This window comes from Chelonoidis abingdonii, chromosome 3 (assembly GCF_003597395.2).
Source record: "Chelonoidis abingdonii isolate Lonesome George chromosome 3, CheloAbing_2.0, whole genome shotgun sequence".
Classification (NCBI taxonomy): Eukaryota; Metazoa; Chordata; order Testudines; family Testudinidae; genus Chelonoidis; species Chelonoidis abingdonii.
In genome coordinates, this window is record NC_133771.1 from 51,417,568 (window position 1) to 51,441,356 (window position 23,789).

Consider the following 23,789-nt stretch of genomic DNA (forward strand, 5'->3'; position numbering starts at 1 on the left):
TCTTAAAAGGCTTCAATGACAGAATGAACCCAGACAATTAAAAACCCTATGGTAGGTTTGATAATAGCAAAGTTGTTTTTAAATTCAGCTGTTCCAGCTGCTTTAATTTAAAATGTCTTTCTCTCAATTATATACATAGAATTCAGAAAGGCAGGTGTTTTCTTGAGCATATTTTGTTTGATTCAGTTTTAACTAGCTTTTTTAACTTTGGCTTGCACACAATGACGTCCTGATAGTGTGGTTTTAAAAATATCATAAAGTACTGTTTAAATGGGAATGATTTAATAGCAACTTAAGTCACTAGACTTTCAACTTTTACTTTCCTTTTTCACTGACCCAAGAATTGGCAAACGTAATTAAAGTAGCCTACAGCATCTTTGCACTTCTTCATCCCCTGAGTAACCTATTTCTGTTATAGAAGTTGTGGTTCAGCACACTGTAGGGAGGAATTTGAATCCTCCAATTTTGAAGACTTTCATAGTGCAAGGATATATATTTGAATGGCTTCTTTCTTTTTATGACATCTGCAAATTGTGTCCTTCGGAAGGAAAGCTAGGTTTAGTAGAAGCAGAGGTGTGGTAGGTTTCTCCCTCATCACACCAGTAGTTTATACAGTAGTTGAATTTCTCTTCTGTGAATGGTTGAAAACAAAAGCAGAGAAGAAGCTCTGAGAAGAGCTTTATCGTATACGTAAAGTCCATATATACTTGGAGTCTCACAGAACCCTTCTTTTTATAGGACTCCTGTAGTGGGTCAGTTTAACAGCCAGCTGGCCTAGTGATCCACAGTTGTCTCCAGTTTACTCATCCTGGAGGGGGCCCTGCTGGGTCACATACAACAGGTCTCTGTCCTCTCATGTGTCCCTCCTTCTCTTTGGAGTTCTCTCTTGACAGAAGGGAATTGGACCTATGCCCTCTCACTCCAAGGGGTCTCAACCCAGGGGCCCCAAAGGGTTGTTGCGGTATTCAGACCACTTAGCGGTTCCTCCCAAGTTACACTCTCCATCCAGGTCATTTCCTTCCGGGCTGTGGCTCCTCTCTTTGCGGTATGGTAAAAGTGTTAGCAGTATCAACATAATCTGCCAAAGGCATAACATCTTTTCCTTCAGGGGCTCTCTTGGGTTGCCAACTCCAGAAGAGAAAGAGTATGGATTGCTGCTTCCAGCCTTTCTAATGCTGTAGTCACTCTTCCCACTCTTCCATCAGCCTCTCTTTCCTGTAATGCCTTCTACCCTGTCCCTGGCCTACCAGTGATCCTTTGAAGTGTCCCTCCACCCGAAGCATGCCCCAAAGCTGCTGATGGACAGGGCCTCCAGGCAGGGGTGGCTCAAGGCACCAGCGTACCAAGCACGTGCCTGGGGCTGCATGTTGTGGGGGGCAGCCTGCCAGTCACCATGAGGATGGCAGTCAGGCTGCCTTCGGCGGCATGCCTGCAGGAGGTCTGCCGGTCCCAGCGGCAATTCGACAGTGGGTACGCCGAAGGCACAGGACTGGCAGACCTCCCACAGGCATGTCAACGAATCTGCATTACCAGCAGACTTCTCGCAGGCATGCCGCCAAAAACCGCCTGACTGTCACACTTTGGGCGGCAAAATACATAGAGCCGCCCCTGCCTCCAGGGCCTAGTACTGCCCCTTGCCCTGCTCTGGTTTAGTGTGGGGTCTGTAAACCCCATCACAACTCCAAAGATTGTAACTGCTCTATACCCTGTGCAAGATATTGAAGTCCATGTAAATGCAAGTCATGGCAAAATGTGTCCCAGTGTCTGTTGAAAGGTTTCTGAACAATAACAGAATATATAAGTGAAAGACAACTACTTTTCCACCATTCCTTTCCCCTCTCCCGTGTTCACAGACCTATCAATCAGGGAAGTATATTCCCCAGGGAAGGGTCAAATTTCAGAGTAAACAAGAAAATACAGGTTCCCTTACCAAACTTGGTAAAGATTAAAGGAGTTGTTACACATCAAAAATGAGCCTTTAGATACAAGATTCTCACAACATGGAGGGCAAGACTCAGATTCAGATTTACACAGGTGCAAAGAGTTGGGAAAACATACAAGCGGCCCCTTAAAAACCCTACCCTTCCTGGAGCCCATGTAAGGGCCAGCCATAAACATAGGTCCTGTGCACAGACGAGGGTACAGATTGTGTCTTCCTCCCCTTCTAGTGGTGTCTTCTATTTATCCTGGAGCATTTTTGCAGACACAGGAAACAGCACAGTATCACCATTCATTCTTGTCCATGGCTTGTTGCTCTAGTAAGTCCAGCCTGATCATGTCCTGAATACAATGTCCACCCATCTAGCTGGTGGTCAGCCTCTAGGTAGGACTGATTTTGGTGTGTTCGGATTATTTTCTTTAGCATTCTATTTTTTATTTGTCTTCTGGAGTGTCCTGGTGGGATTCCTCAAAGGCCTCCTTCCCATGGGTCCTAATGAGGAAGACGTCATCAATGTAGCGCAAGTAGAGTAGGGACACCAGCTGAAGTTTGCCATGACATTATTGAGGATACTGTTTTTCTGCTGGCTGCACTTTGTGACTTTGTCCTCACCCAAAACTATTTCAGATTTGGGGGCAATTTACACCTTCAAATCAGCGGCACTACTATGGGTACCCGCATGGCCCCACAGTATGCCAACATTTTTATGACTGACTTAGAACAACGCTTCCTCAGCTCTTGTCCACTAGCGCCGTTACTTTACTTGCACTACATTGATGACATCTTCCTCATCGAGACCCATGGAAAGGAGGCCCTTGAGGAATTCCACCTGGATTTCAACAATTTCCACCCCAGCATCAGCCTCAGCCTGGACCAGTCCACACAAGAGATCCACTTCCTGGACACTACAGTGCAAATAATGATGGTCACATAAACACCACCCTATACCAGAAACCTACTGACAGCTGTACTTGTCTACATGTCTCCAGCTTCCATCCAGGACACATCACACGATCATTTGTCTACAGACAAGCTCTAAGATACAACCATATTTGCTCCAATCCCTCAGACAGAGACAAACACCTACAGGATCTCTATCACGTGTTCTTAAAACTACAATACTCACCTAATGAAGTGAAGAAACAGATTGACAGAGCCAGAAGGGTACCCAGCACAGGACAGGCCCAACAAAGAAAGTAACAGAACACAACTAGCACTCACCTACAGCCCCCAACTAAAACCTCTCCAGGGCATCATAAACAATGAACAAATAGAAACGGGTGGTGTGTGATCAAATTGCCATAGGAAGGATTCCTACTTCCAACAATAAGCTATGTATAACTGTGATCTGGTGTTGCATGGCAACAGAAGCAGCAGAAAAGAAAGAGAACAGCTGGATAGCATTGTATATGAGATTCCTAATCATGATATAATTCTGATAATGGGAGATATGGATGCAAAGGTTGGTAGTGGAGATGGTAATAAAATGATCAAGGTTGGACCATATGGCATTGGGACAGCAAATGATAATGAGGAAAGGTTAAGAACTTGCTCTTAGATGCACAATCTAATTACTGGCGATACTTGGTTATCTCACAAGGACCTGTACAGGTGACTTGAACTCAACAATGGCCAAACCAAAAACCAGACTTACTATCAGCAAAAGGCATAAAAGGTCACTGCTGGATGTACAGAAGTACTGAGTGCGGTAGTGATCATGAACTATTAATAGGAAAGATAAAGTTAAAGTCCAGGAAAAAAAGATGTGTGCAACTGGAGTCAAATTTGATTTTCGTATGTCTAGTGGTGTAATAATTTCCAAATGGAAAAAAGGGTAAACAGAGGGCAGGGATATGTTCCCCAAACCTGTCATAGAATAGAACAACCCTACTTGATTAACTGTGCTCTTTCTGCAGACACATATAGCTATCAACTTGAACCTAATGTATAAAATTGCTTGGGCCCAGGATAAGAATCATCCTTTAAAATAATTTTTAAATCTTTGTTGCTCAGCCACAAGCATTCATCTATTCTACCTACTAGTATATACCTAGGATGTTAGTAAAGCTCCACAAAACAACTGGAAGATATTCCTTTATCAGTGTATCCAACCAGATACAAAAAGTCCTGCTGCTTCTCCCTTTTTCAGATTTCTCTCCCTAAAACATATTATAACACCTATGCAGTTAGGAAGTCAGCAGTCAAGTTTACCAAACAAGACACTCAGAGCTAGATCCACAAAAGAACTTAGGTACCTAAGCCCAACATGTAGGTTCAACTGAGTATCTCAAAACCCTTACTCGGCTGCTGAATAGCCCAGGAGGCCCCTAAAATTCGTACATGCCTGAGTTTGTGCCAGCAAGCATGTACATAGCTGCCTCAGTTTAGGTGCCCGGCTCACATCTAAGTTCCAGCAGGATCTTCAAACTAGGCACTGCTCAGCCTATCTGACCTTCAGGATCTGATCCAATAGATTTCTCAGAGCGTACCTAGAGGCACATAAAACTGTTGGGATGGGAAAAGAGGGGCAGCAGCCCCCTCCCCCCTTATAATGTGTATCTCCGTGATAAGGTACGCCTGTGACGTGGAAGAGCTGAGTTCACCTTTTCCCTAAGCGGGACAAGAGATTTGAACTTGGGTTGCCCACATCTCAAGTGAATGTGCTAACTTCTGGGCTATGGGATATTTTGATGGCAACAGGATAGAGGGGGGTTCTCTTTCAATCACTCCTATTGAAGTGGCTCTACTGGGTATAAGTATTTAAATATGCATTGAACCAAATCAAAAATGAGAATGACACTACAGTCCAAGGTTGGAAATGCAGGGTCAAATCCCCGCTTCACATTAGCCAAATAGAGAAATAAACTGGTGTCTCCTACATCCTGGGTGAGTGCTCTAACCAATGGGATAAGGATTAACAAGGAGGCATCCCCTGTGTATTTCTTGGGGAGGTGGCAGAACAAGCGCTCAGGTGCATAACTCTAGGAGAGGATTCATAGCTAAGAATCCCAAGCAGAGAAAGGCACCTCTCCCCACCCCAGACCTTTAGGTGTAACTCCCTGAGAACGGTGTATCCGCACCCCTCTCCTCAGCATTTTCTACTGGTTAGCTTAGGCAGATTCCCTCTCAGTGTGCTAGCTTTTGTGGATGCCATTCTTTCGTGCCTAACTCTCCTGTTGCAGAGTATAGTGAGCCTTCCCCACAACACTCCCTGCACCCAGAACCGTGCAGGAGAGACCCACACACACTCTGGGGGCACTAGGTTCAGGCGGTGCTTTCCCTCCTCCTGCCACATGGCCTTGAGGGAGAACTTCAGAGATCCACCAGCCAAAGACTCTAGAGATAGGACGAGTAGCAGCAGAGACCTTTGGACATTCCAGTCAAAGCAGCTGCACGTTCTCTGATTTTCTCTACCCTGTGTGGTTGCCTGCTTGCTCCAATCCTTACTTTCCCTCACAATCTCTTCACTGCAGCTTCACTCCACACCTACCACCTTACTCTCTCCTCCTCTGCCCTGCCCCCCTGACCTCTTTCCCTTCCATTTAGCTGGAATAATTAAATAGTGGTGTATGCCACCACCATTGTTCACTCTACTTGTGTGTTATACCCACTCTCCTTTCTCTATGTCTGCCTTGTCTTATTAGATAGTATTGTCTCATCGGTTCTTTGTATTCCTGCATCTGTCTGTAACCATCTCTTTTCTCTTGTCATACACTTAGAATGTAAACTGTTTGAGGCAGGAGCTGTCTTTTTTGTTCTGTGGTTGTACAGCACCTAGTACCACGGGATCCTTGGACATGACTGGAGCTCCTAGGTAAAACATAATATAAATTATAAGTAATAATTAATAAATAACTCAGAGCTGTGGATTCCACTGGGTGGCAACATGCTTAAAAGTTAGGCACTGCAACACCTAAGTTCCTTTTTGGATCTACCCCTCAGATTACTTCAGTAATTTACATTTCTAGCCTCCAACCACACCTAATATTGGTTATTTATCACCAATGCACTGGCATGGTCTCACAGAAATCCTCATGGGAGAAATTCAGTAACCATCTTCGAGGATAAATACTTGAATCAAGATAAGGCCTCCACCTGGACAATACCGTGATGAGCCCCTGAACCAGCTAATGTTTTTTTCAATGTGCCTTAGGTTACAAAACTTCAACAATTCAATATAAAGGCATTTTTTAGTATTCAGAGGTCAGGGACTTGTTATGAAATTCACACTGCTCAGTATTCAGATGAAGGATTAACTGAAAGAATTTTTTTTATCAGAAAGATCAAGGGGTGCACTAGGGAAATATGCAAGCAAAGAAAGTTCCCTGCATGTATTTAGATAGTTTTCTTTCTATAAATGAACCTGTTCCCAGGAAAGAAAAAAGTGGAAGTTACACGAAGAAATTTGGTAAGTTTTTGCTTAGGATGTTAGCCAAGTAATTCTATTTTTGACTAATAAATAAAATGTGATGCAAAACATTTGTGCTGCTGGGCAAACCATAGAAGTAGTGGATGATTTCATCTATCTAGGTAGTAAGTTGTCATCAAATGGGCTCAGCCAGCAAGACATCCTAAGGAGAATTGGTTTAGCACCCTCAGCCATGAAGTACCTGCATAGGATCTGGAGTGAAAAGAAGGTGAAATAATATACAAAAGTATGGATGTATCAAGCCTGTGTACTTCCAATCCTCTTATACAAACCTGAAACATGGATAATGCTTAATCAAGACAGAAGGCGGATAAAAGCATTTCACATGGGTTTCCAGAAGCAATTATTGGGCTGGTTTCAGGATGGTTTGAGTTTATCAGTAATAATGATGTTTTATTGAGAACTAGCCTCAAGAGGATTTAAGTCTTCATTGTTCACCACCAGCCCACCTCAGAAATAAAGTCCCTACACATTGAGCCCTGAAGATCAGATTTGAGATCAAAAGGGGACTGGCAGTGGCCATCTGGTCTTCTTCAATTAACCTGGCTGCACCAAATCAGTAATAACCCTGTGGAGCTTTTAGACACCTGGAATAAAGCCATACAATGTGGCCATGGACATTCAGCAATACAGAGACTTGTTGTTTAAGAGTACTGTTATTGTTGGTAATCTTCATTCACAGGGAGGATACAGAGAGATCTGGATTACTTGGTAAGAAATATGTCTTTTAATACAGCTAAATGTAAATGTATACATCTAGGATCTAAGAACATAGGTCATTTTTACAGGATGGGAGACTCTATCCTAGGAAGCAGTGATTCTGAAAAACATCTAGGGGCCGTGATGATTAATTACCTGCAAAACTAATGCATCTGCGATCTCATCAGTTCTAAGTAGGACCAGGGCTAGTTATCCAGAGAAAATCTAGGACAATACAGGAAGTTGTGTTGGTGACTCAGTGGATGAGTTCCCATGAGTCACTACTGAACTAATGGAGAAAATGCTGGTGAAAAATTTCACCATTCGGATGTAAGACCCCACATATCCCCACTGGTAGCCATTCAAATTCTCAAGGCTCTTCAATATCAGCTCCAGCATGCTGGCTAGAGTGTAGCTGCTCATAATAGTCTGATCACTTAACTTCCCCTTGCCATTTCAATTGTATGTTTAGCATTCTTCATTTCCTGTCCAAAGATGCCGTGTAGCATTGTGCGCTGCTAAACAAAAGCTCTATGATGTATAATATGTGTGTACAAGCATTTACGGAGGTTTTTATATTAGAACTTTGATATAAATATCAAAACTTATTTGGAAGTTAAAGATTCTGAAAAGGAGTTCACAGTGGACTCTGGCAAGTATTTTTAAATATGAAAGATGAGAGTTAATGTTTGTCTCCCCCTGCTGACAGAGCCTAAGAATCTAGGCTAGCATAAAACACTTCACAGAAATTAAATCATCGAGCTAGGAACGTATCTTTGGTGAAAACTGAAGAAATCATGTCACTTTCCCACAAATAGCAGACAGAAAAACTCTGGGGAAAATGCATCAGTCATTTCCTCTCTTCTTTCATAAAGTGTGTTTTCTTTTTGAATTCCCTTCCTTAGAATTTAAGCATCTGGAGACAAACCATGCTATAATGCAGTTCAAACAAAACATTGGAGTAATACATTTAACCTTTAAAAATAAAAGATGAGATAAATATTGCAAAGTTAAATTTAATAATGCATAGTGCATCTTCAGTGCAATCAGTATTATTCAAACAGCTGTATATAGTACCATCATGTTTCCCCTCGTGATTAGCTTTGGGTCCATAGCATTATTGTTAGTTTTTTCTTTCTGTCACTTTCACTGTGGAATTACTATAGTTTAACTCTCTTTCTGCAATTCCCAGATTCAATATTTGACTATCAACCAAAGAAAACATCAAAATCTAGAAAATATTGCATACTCCCTTTCCTTCATTCTTTTCTCCTGCTTTCTAGTGCTATTTGTTATCAAAAGATTTCCTGCTTTTGCATAAAAACCGCTATATAAGTGCAAAAAATAAAAGGAATGACAGCAGTGAGATGGACAGTAGAGTGTGAGGTATAAGTAAGCAGCCTTCCTTGCAGTTCTGAACTCAATACCAAACCCTGCCCATACATATGTGCTGATGGAGAGCTTGACCCATCAGAACTGGTGCAAATAGAAGGAAGTAGGGTTTGTGTGATCTTATGTAGGGGGATGACTGTTCCTATTCTACTAATGTCCAGGTACATAACAGCACACAAGATTTTTGGGAAGATGAGGAAAAAGGGAAAAATCCTTCACTATGTTAATTCATTGGCTACCTTTCATCATGGAGAGGAAGGATGGTAGTTAAGGTACTAGAGTGGGACTCACGAGATCTGGATTCAGTTCTCAGCTCTGCCACAAACTCCCTCTGTGACTATGGGCAAATTTAATTTAAATTCCCTGTGCTTCAGTTCTCCATTGCAAATATTTTGTGGGCAGGAACTGTCTTACTTTGTATGTGTACTGTATGTGTGTGTGTCAAACATGGTACTGCTATTTTTGGGGAGGGAGGTGGAAAATTATACAAGCAAAATTTCTGTAAATTTCCATCTTTACAGCAGCTACAGAATATTCTTAGCTCAAAACAATGAGTAATTCCAAGAGAAAATCTGTAGACTAATTCTGTTTCAGCAAAACAAATTAAAATGGTAGTATTAAATATGAACATGGAATCAGACTTCATCTTTTATCTACAGTTCTCTGTTTCAAAAATAATGTGGAGCTAAATTCTGATTTGCTTGTATGAGAGTAAGTAAGCTCAGAATCAGGTCCATCATCTTTTCAAGAATTAGAAAAGGAGCTGTATGGAGACTTGTTGGCACAGTGATTTAGGGCACAACAACTATTCAGCCATGGAAATGTTCTTCTCCCTTCATCTAAGTCACTTGTCTTGTTCCAATATAGGTATTATACATAAACTACTGTGGAAATGCAGTTGAGTGAATTCAGATAGTTAAGTCCTGGTGGATACAGAGTAACTTGTTTAGTTTTCTCTGGAAGCTTGTGTGAACTTACTGCAAACATTAAGCTATTTGCCATTGTCTGCCAGAAAATCTTCAAGTCTTTCTCAACTCTGTCCTCTTTTTCTGATTTCGCAGCACCTGGAATTTACCATTGTTTTCTCTTTATCCTTACTGTCCTATTCAATTCTGTCTCATTCAGTTTTGACCAATCTTAGAATTATGCTAGGGCCTACAGATCTTGCAGTTCATGAAAAGGATCTGCCACCTATAAAAAGAAAAATTCTGCCTAAAATGTCAATGTGGTCATAGCCCCTACATCTCCAGCAGCTGGAGGACACTTTCCTGATACTACTGAACCAGCCTGGAATACATGTTGTCTTATTATGCTGGTTGTGCTCACAGTCTTCACTCTTATGCTCTGCCTATAGCCCATGATTAAAATGATCATGGGAAGAGAAAATGTAGAAGTGTCCTTCCAGGACTTATCCATCAGACTCAATGGTGAGCCTAACCAGCCTTCTATGCTACTCTCCTACTTCCATAAGACTGCCTTTCGTTATGGGATTTTTCACTCTAAGAAATAAAGCTACAAATATATAGTAATTAGGGGTAAAGTATAACACTAACCCTGCAGCAGGGCCAGCTCCAGGCACCAGCAAAGGAAGCAGGGGCTTGAGACGGCCAATACAAAGGGGTGGTACTCCATGTGGTATAGGGGTGAGACCTTCGGGTCTTCGGCAGGAATTTGGCGGCGGGTCCCTCAGTTCCTTTCTTACTCTTTGAGCTGCCGCTGAAGTGCTGCTGAAGAGGAAGAGAGGGAGTGAAGGACCTGCTGCTGAATTGCCACCGAAAAAATGAAGTGGCGCAATTGAGCCGCTGCTGATGGCCTTTTTTTTTTTTTTCTGCTTGGGGCAGAGAAAAGGTGGAGCCAGCCCTGCCCTGCATTCCCCATATAGCAAAATTTTCAATGAAGTCAGTGGAAACTGTGTCCACAAGGAATATAGGGTTGACTCTTATATGTCCAGCTTTTACACCAGGCAACAGCCTTTGAAAAGTCCACTTATATGGTATGATGTTTGGACAAATAGTGTGCCAAGTTAGATCCAAAGAAAATGGTCGCCTTCCCCTCCTTAATTCTAGCAGCTTACAGTAATTCGTCCTCTCTTTTCAGTCAATAACAGTTCAATCTAACTCATTAAAGTCAATGAGAGTCCTTCCAGGGACCGTAATGGAGCTGGATCAGACTTTAAGATTCAAGACCTCAAACTTATTCTCTAACTTTGATAAATATATTATAACTAGCTGAAGCAATCTCAGAACCATTAGCAATTATCTTTAACAACATATGGAGGACAAACAGGTGGTAAAGAACTGGAGAAGGGCAATCATAGCGAAACATAGAGGATCCAGGAAATTATAGACTAGTCATTCTAACCTCAATACCTGGAACAACTTATTAAACAATGAATATGTTAGAATTTAGAGGCTAATAGGGTTATAAGGGTTATAAGGAATAGCCAGCATGGATTTGTCAAGAACAAACCATGCCAAACCAACCTAATTTCCTTCTTATGCAGGGTTATTGATATAGTGTATGGAGGGTGTGGAAACCAGTAGACACAATACATCAAGGATCAGCAACCTTTAGCATGCAGCCTGCCAGAATAAGCACCCTGGCAGGTCGGGCCTGTTTGTTTACCTGCCGCATTCGCATGTTCGGCTGATCGCGGTTCCCACCGGCTGCGGTTAGCCGCTGTAGGCCAATGGGGGCAGCAGGAAGCTGCAGTCAGTATATCCCTCAGCCCATTACACTTCCAGCAGCCCCCATTGGCCTGGAGTGGCAAACCATGGCTAGTGGGAGGCGCGATCGGCCGAAACTGTGGATGCAGCAGGTAAACAAACAGGCCCAGCCCGCCAGGGTCCATGTGCCAAAGGTTGCTAATCCCTGTAATACATCATGATTTTAGTAAGGCTTTTGACATGGTCCCACATGACATTCTCATAAACAAACTAGGTAAATGTGTTCTAGATCAGTGGTTCCCAAAGCCGGTATGCCACTTGTTCAGGGAAAGTGGTGAAAACCACTGGTCTAGATGCAATTACTATAAGGTGGATGCAACTGGTTCAAAGATCATACTCAAAAAGAAGCTATCAATGGTTCACTATCAGACTAGGAGGGTTTATCTGGTAGAATCCTGCAGAACTGAGTCCTCAGACCAGTACTATTCAATATTTTCATTAATGACTTGGATAACGGAGTGGAGAGTATGCTTATAAAATCTGCAGATAATAAACCGGTAGGGGTTGCAAGCACTTTGGAAGACAGGATTAGAATTCAAAGCAAAGTGGACAAATTGGAGAATTGCTCTGAAATCAACAATATGAAATTCAATAAAGATAATTGAAGGAAGGAAAAATCTTAGGAAGGAAAAATCAAATGCATAATTATAAAATTGTATAAACTATACCACTGGCTAGGTGATAGTATGGCTGAAAAGAATCTGGGGTTATAGTGGATCACAAATTGAATATGAGTCAACAATGTGATTCATGTGAACAAGGTTAATATCACGATGAGATTTATTATTAGGATAATTGTACGTAAGACACAGGTAATTGTCCCACTGTACTCAGCACTGGGGAGAACTCAGCTAGACTACTCTGTCCAGTTCTGGGTACCACATATTAGGAAAGACGTGGACAAACTGGAAACAGTCCAGAGGAGAGCAACAAAAGTGATACAAAGTTCAGAAATCCTGATCTCTGAGGAAACAGCAATAAAACTGGGCATGTTAAGTCCTGAGAAAAGAAGGCTGAGGAGGACATGATAACAGTCTTCAAATACATTAAGGGCTGTTGTAAAGAGGACTGTGACTAATTGTTCTCAATGTCCACTAAATATAGGAAAAGAAGTAATGGACTTAATCTGCAGCAACAGAGATTTAGTTTAGATATTAGGAAATACTTTCTAATGATAAGGGTAGTTAAGATCTGGAATAGACTTCTAACGCAGGTGTGGAACCTACATCACTGGAGATTTTTAAGAACAGTTTTGACAAACAACTGTCAGGGTGGTCCTGCCTCCGTGCAGGGGGCTGGATTTGATGATTGCTCAAGGTGCCTTCCAGACCTACATTTCTGTGATTTTATGATCAATATATACCTTTATCTATCAATATTCAGGTTGAGTCTCCTGTCCTGCCTTTTACTGTACACTAGTATAAATGGTAAAGTATCTTCAAACCGGCCAAAAAAATCCCTGAAATAAATAAATGGTGACCTGGCTTTAAAATGTTTTACAATATTTTTAATCACTGTACTTATTATATAAAATAAATGAGAAAACTAATCTTTATTCTAATTTTAAATGCCCCATTTAGCAGGCTCAGTTCAGTTATATCAATATAATATGCATGTCACTAATGAGATTCAAGATCTGATAGTGAATCAAACCAGTCTTACCCCCTCAGAATTCTCAGTTGAGAGACATTTTGTTACCTCTTTTCAGTTCATTTCCCTTTACAGTTTGAAGTGAACTTTTGGCAAATATGCAGCTTAGAAACTGATAAAATTTGTGGATATAATAGAAATTATTTTAAAAAATATATATGAAAATTCGCTATATACGAAATGTATTGAATACTGGAGACTATAATTCACTGTTTATACATAAAACATACAACAGCTGAACATGCTTTCCAAGATGTTCTCAATGTATCTGATTCCTTTTCTAGAATGACCCTTATACCATAGATGAAATAGAATACTTGATTTTTCAATCTCAATCACTCCTTGAGCTCTCTGACACTGCCAGAAAGGTAGTGCCAATTGTGATGGTAGTTAGAGCATTTTAGTTAGAATGATAACAAGTCTCTAATTCAGAGGTCAGATCAAAATGCTTATAAGTTTTTCTTTAACCAAGAGGTACAATGTTCAAAGACCTGGTCAGACCAAATCTTATGGACCTAGGAAGTGCCAAGTTCACGGAGTACTTATGAAGGGTCAGATTTGATGGAGTGCATACGCAACACCATACTGTATAACCAAGCCAATGAATCAGGCCTTTGGAATGGATCCATTTATATTAGGGTGACCAGACTGCAAATGTGAAAAATCAGGACTGAGGTGGGGGGTAATAGGAGCCTATATAAGAAAAAGACCCAAAAAACGGACTGTCCCTATACAATCAAGACAACTGGTTGCTCTAATTTATATTCTATTTTAATATGGTATCAGCTCTGTTATCTAAAATCATCTAGTCCCACATTAGGGATATGAGTATGGACAAAAGATATAGCCTGCAGTGATGACAACCTGTTCCATAGTGTACACTATGCCTTATTAGAGAGATTGTCTTGAGGATCTCCAACCTTCCCATTTGCCATTGAACAGACCTCCTGTAAACACAGAGCACATGTAGCAAATACAAAAACTGTTTACATGGAGAACATAATACACCCCTACCTGATATAACACGACCTGATATAACATGAATTCAGTAAAGCAGTGCTCCAGGGGGGCGGGGCTGTGCACTTCGGCGGATCAAAGCAAGTTCGATATAATGCGGATTCACTTATAACGCAGTAACATTTTTTGGCTCCAGAGGACAGTATTATATTGGGTTAGAGGTGCAACTGGAAAGTATTTAGGATTGTGTACTGTCTTTAATGCAATAAGTGTTATGCTGTTTTTGGAAAAAGGAAATCACAATATCATTTCTATCTTCATTTGTCTCCCTCTCACAAAGGGTCTGTTCCTACCTCCCACACTACTCCTCTACGCATTCTTTCCAGTCACCTGGTTCCCTTGTCCCCTTGGAATACACTATGCAGTCATCTGGTCTTCTTCTACCATGGACTTGTTCCTGTCTCTGCAGCTCTCCATGACGTTCCTCTCCTGCTGTAGCTGGCAGGTCCATTTACATTAGTTGTTCCAGTCCACAAGAACCATTCCTTTCCCCTTTCTCCTCCTTTACAGCAAAAACAACTAGGCTAGCTCCTTCTCTTCATTTTTAGCTGTTTCCACAGGAAGCCCCCTCTTTGCAAAAACAACCCAGGGCATCTATAAATGTAACTGAAGAAAATGAAGAGATCAAGCATTCCATGGATCATAAATGGTCCACAAACCAGTTTGGGAACCACTGAGCTATACAATTGAGAAACTCTATTCTAAGCTGGTGATTTAAATACTTCTAACCACCTAAGATGAATTTCATAATGTCCACAGCAAATGAATCAGATATCTGCAATTCAAATCTACTAATAACGAAAACTCAATTGTTCACATAAACCTTGCCTGTATGCAAGCATAATAAATTTCTCCTGCTTGTTTTTCAAAAATCAAATAATATAAAAATCAATAAATAATAAATAATAATTATTAATACAATAATAATATTAAATGTTATTGTTATTGAAAAGTAGGGTCTAATTGATACAACAACAGTGTTCTTGGCAATATGCTATACATAAAATATAATGAATGTTTTCCCCAACAAGTTTAGTTTAGACCTTTAGAAGATGAGACACACTGGGAAGTCCAGAAGTGAGGATAAAACTCACTACTTGAAGGCTTTTATAGGAAAAGCATATTTTTAAGGACTTGAGAAAACTGGGATGGCATTTCATAAAGAGAGAGCAGCATGGAAAAGTGTATTTGAGATAGGAAAGGGAGGATAAAGCTGACAAGGCATCAAGACTTGCATACTTGGTGGAACAGAAGAGTTGAAGGGAACTCAGTGAGAGGAAAGGTCTGTGTTCAAGAGGAGAGTAGTTAAGAGTTTTGAAGGAGAGGGGAAGAAGGTTCAGAGGCGGCTTCACTTGTGTCATTCTTTAATGGTTTTAGTTTATTTAGTACTCCCTAAAGCGATATATGTTCAGGACTCTCCTTGCATTATACAGCAAAAGACAAAAATACTTTCTGAAACTTCTAAGTATATAATGTTTGGTAATGTTCATCCTGTTTTGAATAGCTAAGTAGTCCAACTGATATATCCCATTAAAAAAACCCATGCTACAGTATAAATGTACTTCCATTTTCCTTGATTATTATTCTAACCATTATATTTAATTTTCTCAGCCAATAGCATAGCATATTTGTATAGCAATTGTCATAAACAAATAGTTAAGGGTTAATGTCTCTTTTACCGGTAAAGGGTTAAGAAGCTCAGTGAACCTGGTTGACACCTGACCGAGGACCAATAGGGGAACAAGATACTTTCAAATCTTGGTGGAGGGAAGTCTTTGTTTGTGCTTTTTGTGTTGTTCGTTGTCGCTTCTTGGGGCGAAGAGGGACCAGACGTACACCCAGGCTTTCCCAATCTTTCTGAATCAGTCTTTCAGGTTTCAAATTGTAAGTAATAGCCAGGCAAGGCGGTTTAGTCTTAGTGTTGTTTTCTTAAATTGTAAATGTGGCTTTTTGTGGAAAGATTTTTACCTCTGTTTGCTGTAACTTTGAATCTAAGGGTGGGGGGGGGATCCTCTGAGTCTATATAAATCTGAGTACCCTGTAAAGCATTTTCCATCCTGATTTTACAGAGATAATTTTTTACCTTTTCTTTCTTTAATTAAAAGCTTTCTTTTTAAGAACCTGATTGATTTTTCCTTGTTTTAAAATCCAAGGGATTGAGTCTGAACTCACCAGGGAGTGGTGGGGGGAAAGGAAGGGAGTGGTTAATTCCTCCTTGTTTTAAGATCCAAGGAGTTTGGATCAGTGTGAAGCCTCTCAAGGCAACCCAGAGAGGTGAAAGTCTGGGGGGAAAAGGAGGGGGATGGTTAATTTCTCCTTGTTTTAAGACTCAAAGGTTTTGGTCTGGGTTCCTCAGGGAAGGTTTTAGGGGAACAGAAAGTGTGCCAGACACTAAATTCTGGCTGGTGGCAGCATACAAGATTTAAGCTAGTAATTAAGCTTAAAAGTGTTCATGTAGGTCCCCTAAAGTTCAAAGTGGGGGGAAAACCTTGACAGCAATTGATTCATAACCCATTAAAGGCTATGAAGGAAAAACTCCCACTGACTTCAATGGGCTTTGGATCAGGTCCATAATGTCTAGCACATTACTACACTTTAGAAATAATACATAATAATAGTATTTAATTTGCACTACCTCTACTTGTTTCTTTTCATTTAATAAAAACAAAAATGTAGATCAATCATGAGCTTAGGCAAAATGTTAAAGACTGCCCTAAAATCATTGTTTGCAATGAACACAAAACTTTTAAAATGCTAAGGAGAATTTGCATGCTTTCTTAAGTCAATCTTCTAATTATTTACTATGTTTCCAGGGACAACAAAATAAATGATGATTAATAGAATCTTCCTTCTCTGTCAACTCAGATATCCTCTCCCCTGATGTAAACATCAGCAAAACACACACACAAAAACAAACAAACAAAAAAACACACACAAAACACAAAAAAGCACAATAGTAGAAAAAGTGACTGTAGATTATATTAAAGTATGAGTTTGCTTTAACATTTATATTGAACTCATTTTAAGTTAAAACTATATTTAGATAATGTGAACTAATGAACTCTCATTGCTGCTAAGACTGCAGATATCAGTTGACTAATAATTTATTATATACTACTAAATAAAAATTACAGAAGTGTCTGAGGCCTAACTAAAGTAAATCACAGAATTAACCACTAATCTTTCACAACTTCAATGAAGATATGATCTTCATGTCATTAGACATTGCAAGGGAAAGTAATTTGCATGCAGTGACCTTATTATTGCCCCAAGATTCATATTAGAAATATATATTAATGATCCAAAACCATCTTGTTATATAAAAAGCAAATTAATTACCAGGGGTCTAAAAATAAAATACTGTTAGTTATGCAGTAGACCCAGTACATTAATCTGGTATGAGGCAAAAGGCAAATATACTGACCCAATAATTGTGATGCTGGCTACAGCAATTACTGCAGGTTTGTGTCAATGATAGCAGTAGAGCTCAAAGGATTTGGAGGCTGTATGACTTCATAACTGTTGAATTAATGGCCCTGGTCCTCCAAAGAGCTTGATGAGAGAGAGCCTATATGGAGCCCAATTTATCTGAATGGGGCTCTGGGCAAGCTCAAGTCCTGCCCCCATGGAACAACTTGCAGGCATGGGCCTAAGTCAAGACTTATATGGAGGTTGGTGTAACCCAGGAACCTCTTTGTGCCAACTGGCTGAGGGCACAGGAGGCATAGAGTTTTACAAGTATCCCCTGGATCACCCATATGCACAATAATTCATGCCAGGGTGGCATGTAAGGGCTCTGCCAAGAGCCCATTGGTCATCATAATCATAGTAAAATGTATGAATAGATAATATTTAAGAAGTTATGCATCTATACTGGAAATGATGTTCTTAAATCCTTGAAGTTAAAGACAGGTCACCAGGAAGTGACATGCCTCTGACAGGTTCTGTTCAGACAGGGTGGGAGGAGGGTACCAGATATTTATATCTCTTATTGTATACTGTGTGTCTCACAATCGAAGGCTATTTGCATATGGAGTTACTAGCTAAAAAGATGGCGAAAAAAACAACAGATCATGAAATCTATGGGAAGAAACACACAGCGGGAGGGTGTATGGTTTATTAATAAAGATCAAAGGATTGTGCTGATATATCTGGGGTTTCAAAGAGACACACAAGTTGTGCACTTAGGGGACAAGCTGACACCATCTTTGTCTCATGAAAAATTGTTGTATCCCCACTGGCTTCAGGGCATCATTTGAAAATCTGAGGCTAACTGTATTGTCATGAAATATAGGACTATCATTCTATACACAGTATAGAAATTTCTATGGGGGGCAGGTATTTTTGTTTTGACTGGGTTTTCTTGCCTTGGGTCTTTGTACTCTTTGTGCTAGAGGTGAGCATGCAAGTGTATTTTACATCACATCTTGCAAGACATTTTCACAATCACACATGCATAGTCCATGCAATATTTGATTTCTCTGCAGGGAATTGTTAGTTGTCTCTACAATGATGGCGCAACCAGGCCCGGCTCTAGGCACCAGTGCTCCAAGCATGTGCTTGGGGCTGTACTTTCCAAGGGGCTCACTCCGCCCCCCACCTCTTTTTTTTTTTGCTTGGGGCAGCAAAAAGACAGGAGCCAGCCCTGGCCAGAGCCCTGCCGCTAGAGAGACAGAGCATCGTCCCCTGGAGCAGAGCCTGGGCTGTGGCAGCGAGAGGGGCTCCCAGAGTGTGTGAGGAACCAGGGAAGGAGGGAAGCGGGGCCCGGGATGCAGGGAGAAGGGGTCCTGCTGCTGCCACTGCTGCTGCTCTGAGTCTCCCCAGGGCGGCGCAGCATTTCCCTGCCCGAGTGGGCGGCGCAGGGGGTGCGGATCCTGGCTTGTGCACTGATGGGTCCAGTGGCTGGGCAGCCCGAGCTGCCAAGGAACTGCTGCCTCCCACTCCTTACTCCGGACCCAACCCTCCACGCACCTCCCCCACCTCAGCCCCATGCTGCTTGCCCCATGCCCCCACAGCGCCAGGGGTGGGGAGAGGCAGAGCCCGGCTCCGAGTGGGGCAGCGGGGGATATTGCCCCACCAGGGAACCCCCACGGCTCAGGCACCTGGGGATCAGTGTCCATCCTCTCAGCTCTGCCTGCTGGGGAAGCAGCTGTCAGTGCCTGCCCCTCTCAGCCCTTGCACCCTCCGTCCCGCTCACAACCTCTTCACTTGCACCTCCCCCCATCGCTCCTTCACCGCACTCCTTCCCCTTGTACTCTCTTCACCCGCATCTCTCCCCTTGTACCCTCTCCAACCTGTCTCCTCCTGCACCTCCCCTTCCCCAGCACCTCTTCCCCTGCAACCCTCCTGATACCCCCTCTCCTCCTCCACCCTCCTCCGTGAGTACATCACACCCTGCTTCTCTGCCAGTGTAGAGCACCCGAGCACCCCCATACCCACTCCTCTGCCTGAACCCTCTTTACTAGATCCCCATCCCTTTCCCGGTACAAGGTTTGAGGGTTAGTCCCTATGCCTTCCATGTGCATTTGGAGCACTAAAGATGGGGTTGCGGGGGGGGGGTGTGAGATTTATACTAAAGTGAAATAAAAATAGGAGAAACTGTTTGATCCCCACTGCAAGTGTAAATGAGGATTGCTGTGGTGAACGAGGAGGTCACGTTTGGGGCGGGGGGAGCCCATGGCTAGGGTGGAGGGCAGCCAAAAATGTTTTTGCTTGGGGCGGCAAAAAACCTAGAGCCAGCCCTGGGTCTAACTGAATGTCCAGTTGCTGACACTCTCTTACTAAAAATAATGATAATACTGTTGTAAGACAGAAGTTTTAAAAAAAAGCAAAAGATGATTTAGTAGCTTGTAGGTTGCTATAGGTCACCTACATTTACACATCATAAATCACACAAGCATGTTTTCATACATATTCATAGATATTTTAATCATTTTCATGTTTGTTTACACTCATGCAAAAAGTTTTTTTTAAAAAACCACATAAATCACATCATGTGCTCACCTAGACTCTGTGCAGCACCTGTCACAATGCTACTGGCAGACAAACAAATATTTTATATGGAAGGTGCAGGGTACAGCTCAAAAAGTTTTCTTACTGTTTTATTGATACATAAGATATTACTTGTTTAAAACAAATATTAACTATTCCTATATACTAATGGGGAATATTACTAGAAGCAGTAGTATCTTATTTATCAGTAAAAAAAAGTTAAACTACAACCAATGTACAGTGCAATCTGTTAATATGAGCCATCAAAGAGCTTGTTATTATTCTGACTTTTATAATAGGTGGTTGCATAATCAAGTATAATTAATAAAGAGAAACTCTCTCTCAGGGACTTGGATTTTACTGGCTGATAGACCAGGGTAAGCAACCACAATTAACAGAGGTTTCACTGTATTTAAAACTGATTGGATGATATTATTTTAATAAATAATTTGAATTTGGGGTAAATATATTGAATAAACTATTACAGACTTGAATATTCATATTTCACAAGTTTTTCTAATAAAACATTTGTGAATAGTTCCCCCATCTCTAATGATGTGATCATGATTCATAGATTCCAAGGCCAGAATGGACAATTGATTATCTAGTTTGACCTCCTGCATCGCTACCTAAATAACTACCCCTAAATAACTCTTAGAGCATACATTTTACACAAACATCCAATATTGATTTAAAAGTTGACAGTCATGGAAAGTCCACTATGACCATTGAAAAATTGTTTTGATGGTTACTATTCTCACTGTTGAAAATTTACACCTGGTTTTCAATCTGAATTTGTCTAGCTTCAATTTCCAGCCATTGAAATGTGTTATACCCTTCTCTGCTAGAGTGAAGAGCCCGCTATTAAATTTTCGTTCTCCTTGTACGTATGGCTAATTACTCTCACTTAAAAATGTATGTCTTATTTCCAGTCTGATATAGGGGTCATCTTTATAGGAGCAGGCTAATGATACTGAGGAAGGACTGTGTTGTGGTGAAAGCACTGGACTTGGCATTAGGATACCTCGGTTCTATTCTAGATTGTGCTACGTATATCCTGGGTAATTTTGGGTAAGTCACTTAACTGCTCTGTGCCACAGCTCCAAAATTGAGATAATACTTCCTTTGTCTGTTAAGAATGTAAGTTCTTTAATGCAGGTATTGTCTCTTACTATTTTTAGCGCAGTGCCTATCACAATGGTTGGGGTTCCAGCAGTATAATAATAGTGCTCTGTGCTTTTGTTGGGTGCTGGTTGCTCTCCATCTTTGCTAAGTTAAATGGAGTTTGAGTATGCTTAGTACTGACACTATCTAGTCCCCAGACTTTAACTCCATATGCATGAACCCCTTCTCTACCTATGGAAAAAGACATTAAGGGGAAAATATATAGTCACATTTTAGATAAGATATATACAATGAAAAAGATTTCTAAAGAACATTATACAAGTTGTTGAAGAAACAAGATGATCTTTATAATGCAATAAGGTGCCCTAAATTGAAATTGCATTTATGGAGTGTTTATCTCCTGTGTGCCTTTCTAAGGATTCCACAGAAGATTATCTACTCTCACATCCAGGTGTTAGCAAGTGACATCAAAAAATCACAGCACTTTCAAGTCAGGGTGAATGCAACAGGCTCTCAACTCTGAAGAAAAAAAGAGAGAACATTACAGTACTGTGCATTTAATTGAAATCAATTGCCAATCAAGAGGCACGATAAACAGTAATTAAAAAGAGTAGCTGGCTGCTATGAAGATTTTCATATTTTTTTTTCATACAGTCAAAATCTGGAATCTGAGGCCATGGCTCCAATATAGACATCCCATAGAAACTCAGTGGTCTAGGAATCCTTTTATAGTTATCCAGTTTTGTTCTCCCTGTGAGGCATCCAGATGCATTTATGTCTATTGTACATACTTCCCTTCTAAAGGAAAAATCTCTGGCACTGTTATTTATAGCCAGTAGTAACAAGTACATTTATTCCTATTGCTTTAACTAGTTGCTCTCATACTTTAATTAAACTGTTTCAATAGTCATTTTATGAAAAAATCTAAAATGGATCTCTAGAAAACTTGACAGATAAGTGTTTTGAAGGTTAATATCAGGTATCTGGTGTGAATCCTATATTTGCATTCTCTACAGCTTCCAGAAACAACTTACCATTGTCTTTTTAAATATTCAGGTACATTCAGCCCAGTTACACTCAAAAGAAACCAGTAAAGTATTAATTTACTCAATCTCAAAAGTTGTCTGAAATGCAACTTTTGCATAAACTGCAAATCCAGAAATGATACTTTTTTTAATTTGACTATACTTTCCACATATTCAATTATTTATTTAATGTGTTCTCTCTCAAATGCACTCTTTCAGTAGATACTTCCCCCTGCTGGGAAAAGATCAAATTGCAGGGTGCAAGAAATATGCCCCTTTGAGCAATAAGGAATTTAGGTTCATCATCTGCAAATTAGTATACCAGCTGTAAAAACTATTGTGATTATCTCTGCAACAGCAAGATAGGTATTATAAGTATATTAAATGTGTGTCATTGTTCATGCTGGACTTCCCATTATCAGAGAGAAGCTCTCTGAAAATCTAGATTCAGTAACTTTATTCTCAGTCAATAAACCATGTATATAAGAAAGACAATATGAAGGCTGCTGACCTAAGAATTGTTTTAAGTGCTAGCACAAAAAGTTTTAAATGCTCATGAATTTGCTTAAAGGCATATGGAACTTTGGAAAATTATTCACTTTCCTAGATTTTAGGGTAGTTTACATTTGTGATGTAATATTTTTATGAGCTCATTACAGGTTTCTTTGTTTTAGTTTCATTTCAGATTTGGATACAGAATCTTGATTTATGATTCATTGTCACTACTTCTCTTTTACATTTGTATCCAATCTAGACAATCTTTTAAAGAATCAACAACATACACAGGAAAAAGCAACAGAAAGCATGAGGAGAGTTTAACTGATTGTACTACTTCTGTAGTTGAAGGGCTGTACAATAAGGCCTGCAGTCAATAACTAACAACATAGCTGTAGTAAGAAAGATAAAGTTTGTAAAGTCTTCCTAATTAAGTAATTTGGCTGTCTCCAAAATTCACAAAATGTAGTTATATCACAAGCACAGATGATATAATGAAGACCAATTTGTGTCAAGACAATTCTTTAGATCACAGTACAAACCTAAGATAAATGCATCAAGTCCTTATTGAAATGATGTCATGAATTTGGTATGCCATATCCAGTGAATATACAAAACAGAAAAGTCAACTGACAAAACGCTGCATTATAGATATAGTAGTGGATTTAGCTGTTATCATATAAACCGAAACATGATACTTAAACATGAAAAACAAGATGTAAAGATTTTAATGAGAACCTAGCATCTGTCTTTGTGTAAATAAAATCAGGCACCATATAAAAGCCCTACTAAAGAACCTACCCAACAGCAATACTTCATTTGCTCAATGAAATAAGTCATTTTAATGACAAATCATGAAAAGACAGGCATTTCCAGTGCTGAAAAATAAAATATACATCTTTATTATATACAAATATAATTCTCAAAGCTGATATTTGCTAAATTAATGTTATAAGTTACTCCACACAATGGCTAGCAGGAGCTATTCGTGAACAAGCTTGGAAAACTATTCCTAATAGACCCGGAGGACAATATGCATCTCTCTATATAATAAAGGTTCTCTGCCTTACTGCAACAAACATATAAAACACAATCCATACTTTGCAAAGCAACTGATTGTTGATTATTTCCATGCACAGTAGACACAAAAGAGAGGGAATAAGATCTTCCATAATGTTTCATCGTCAGCGATGTAATTGTGATTTCCTTTCTAGTGTTCAATATTTCTGCAGAAACCTGTGAGCTTAAACAGCAACCCTGCACTTGAGAAAGGCTGCGGAAATACAGACTACATAGTTCCT

At 40.3% G+C, this 23,789-nt stretch overlaps 1 protein-coding gene across 3 annotated transcripts in view; it reads right to left on the bottom strand.

The window, feature by feature from the left end:
• The window catches only part of KHDRBS2 (KH RNA binding domain containing, signal transduction associated 2), a 679,144-nt gene that overhangs the window by 654,611 nt on the left and 744 nt on the right, over positions 1–23,789 (bottom strand). The gene's annotated exons all lie outside the window — the stretch shown is intronic.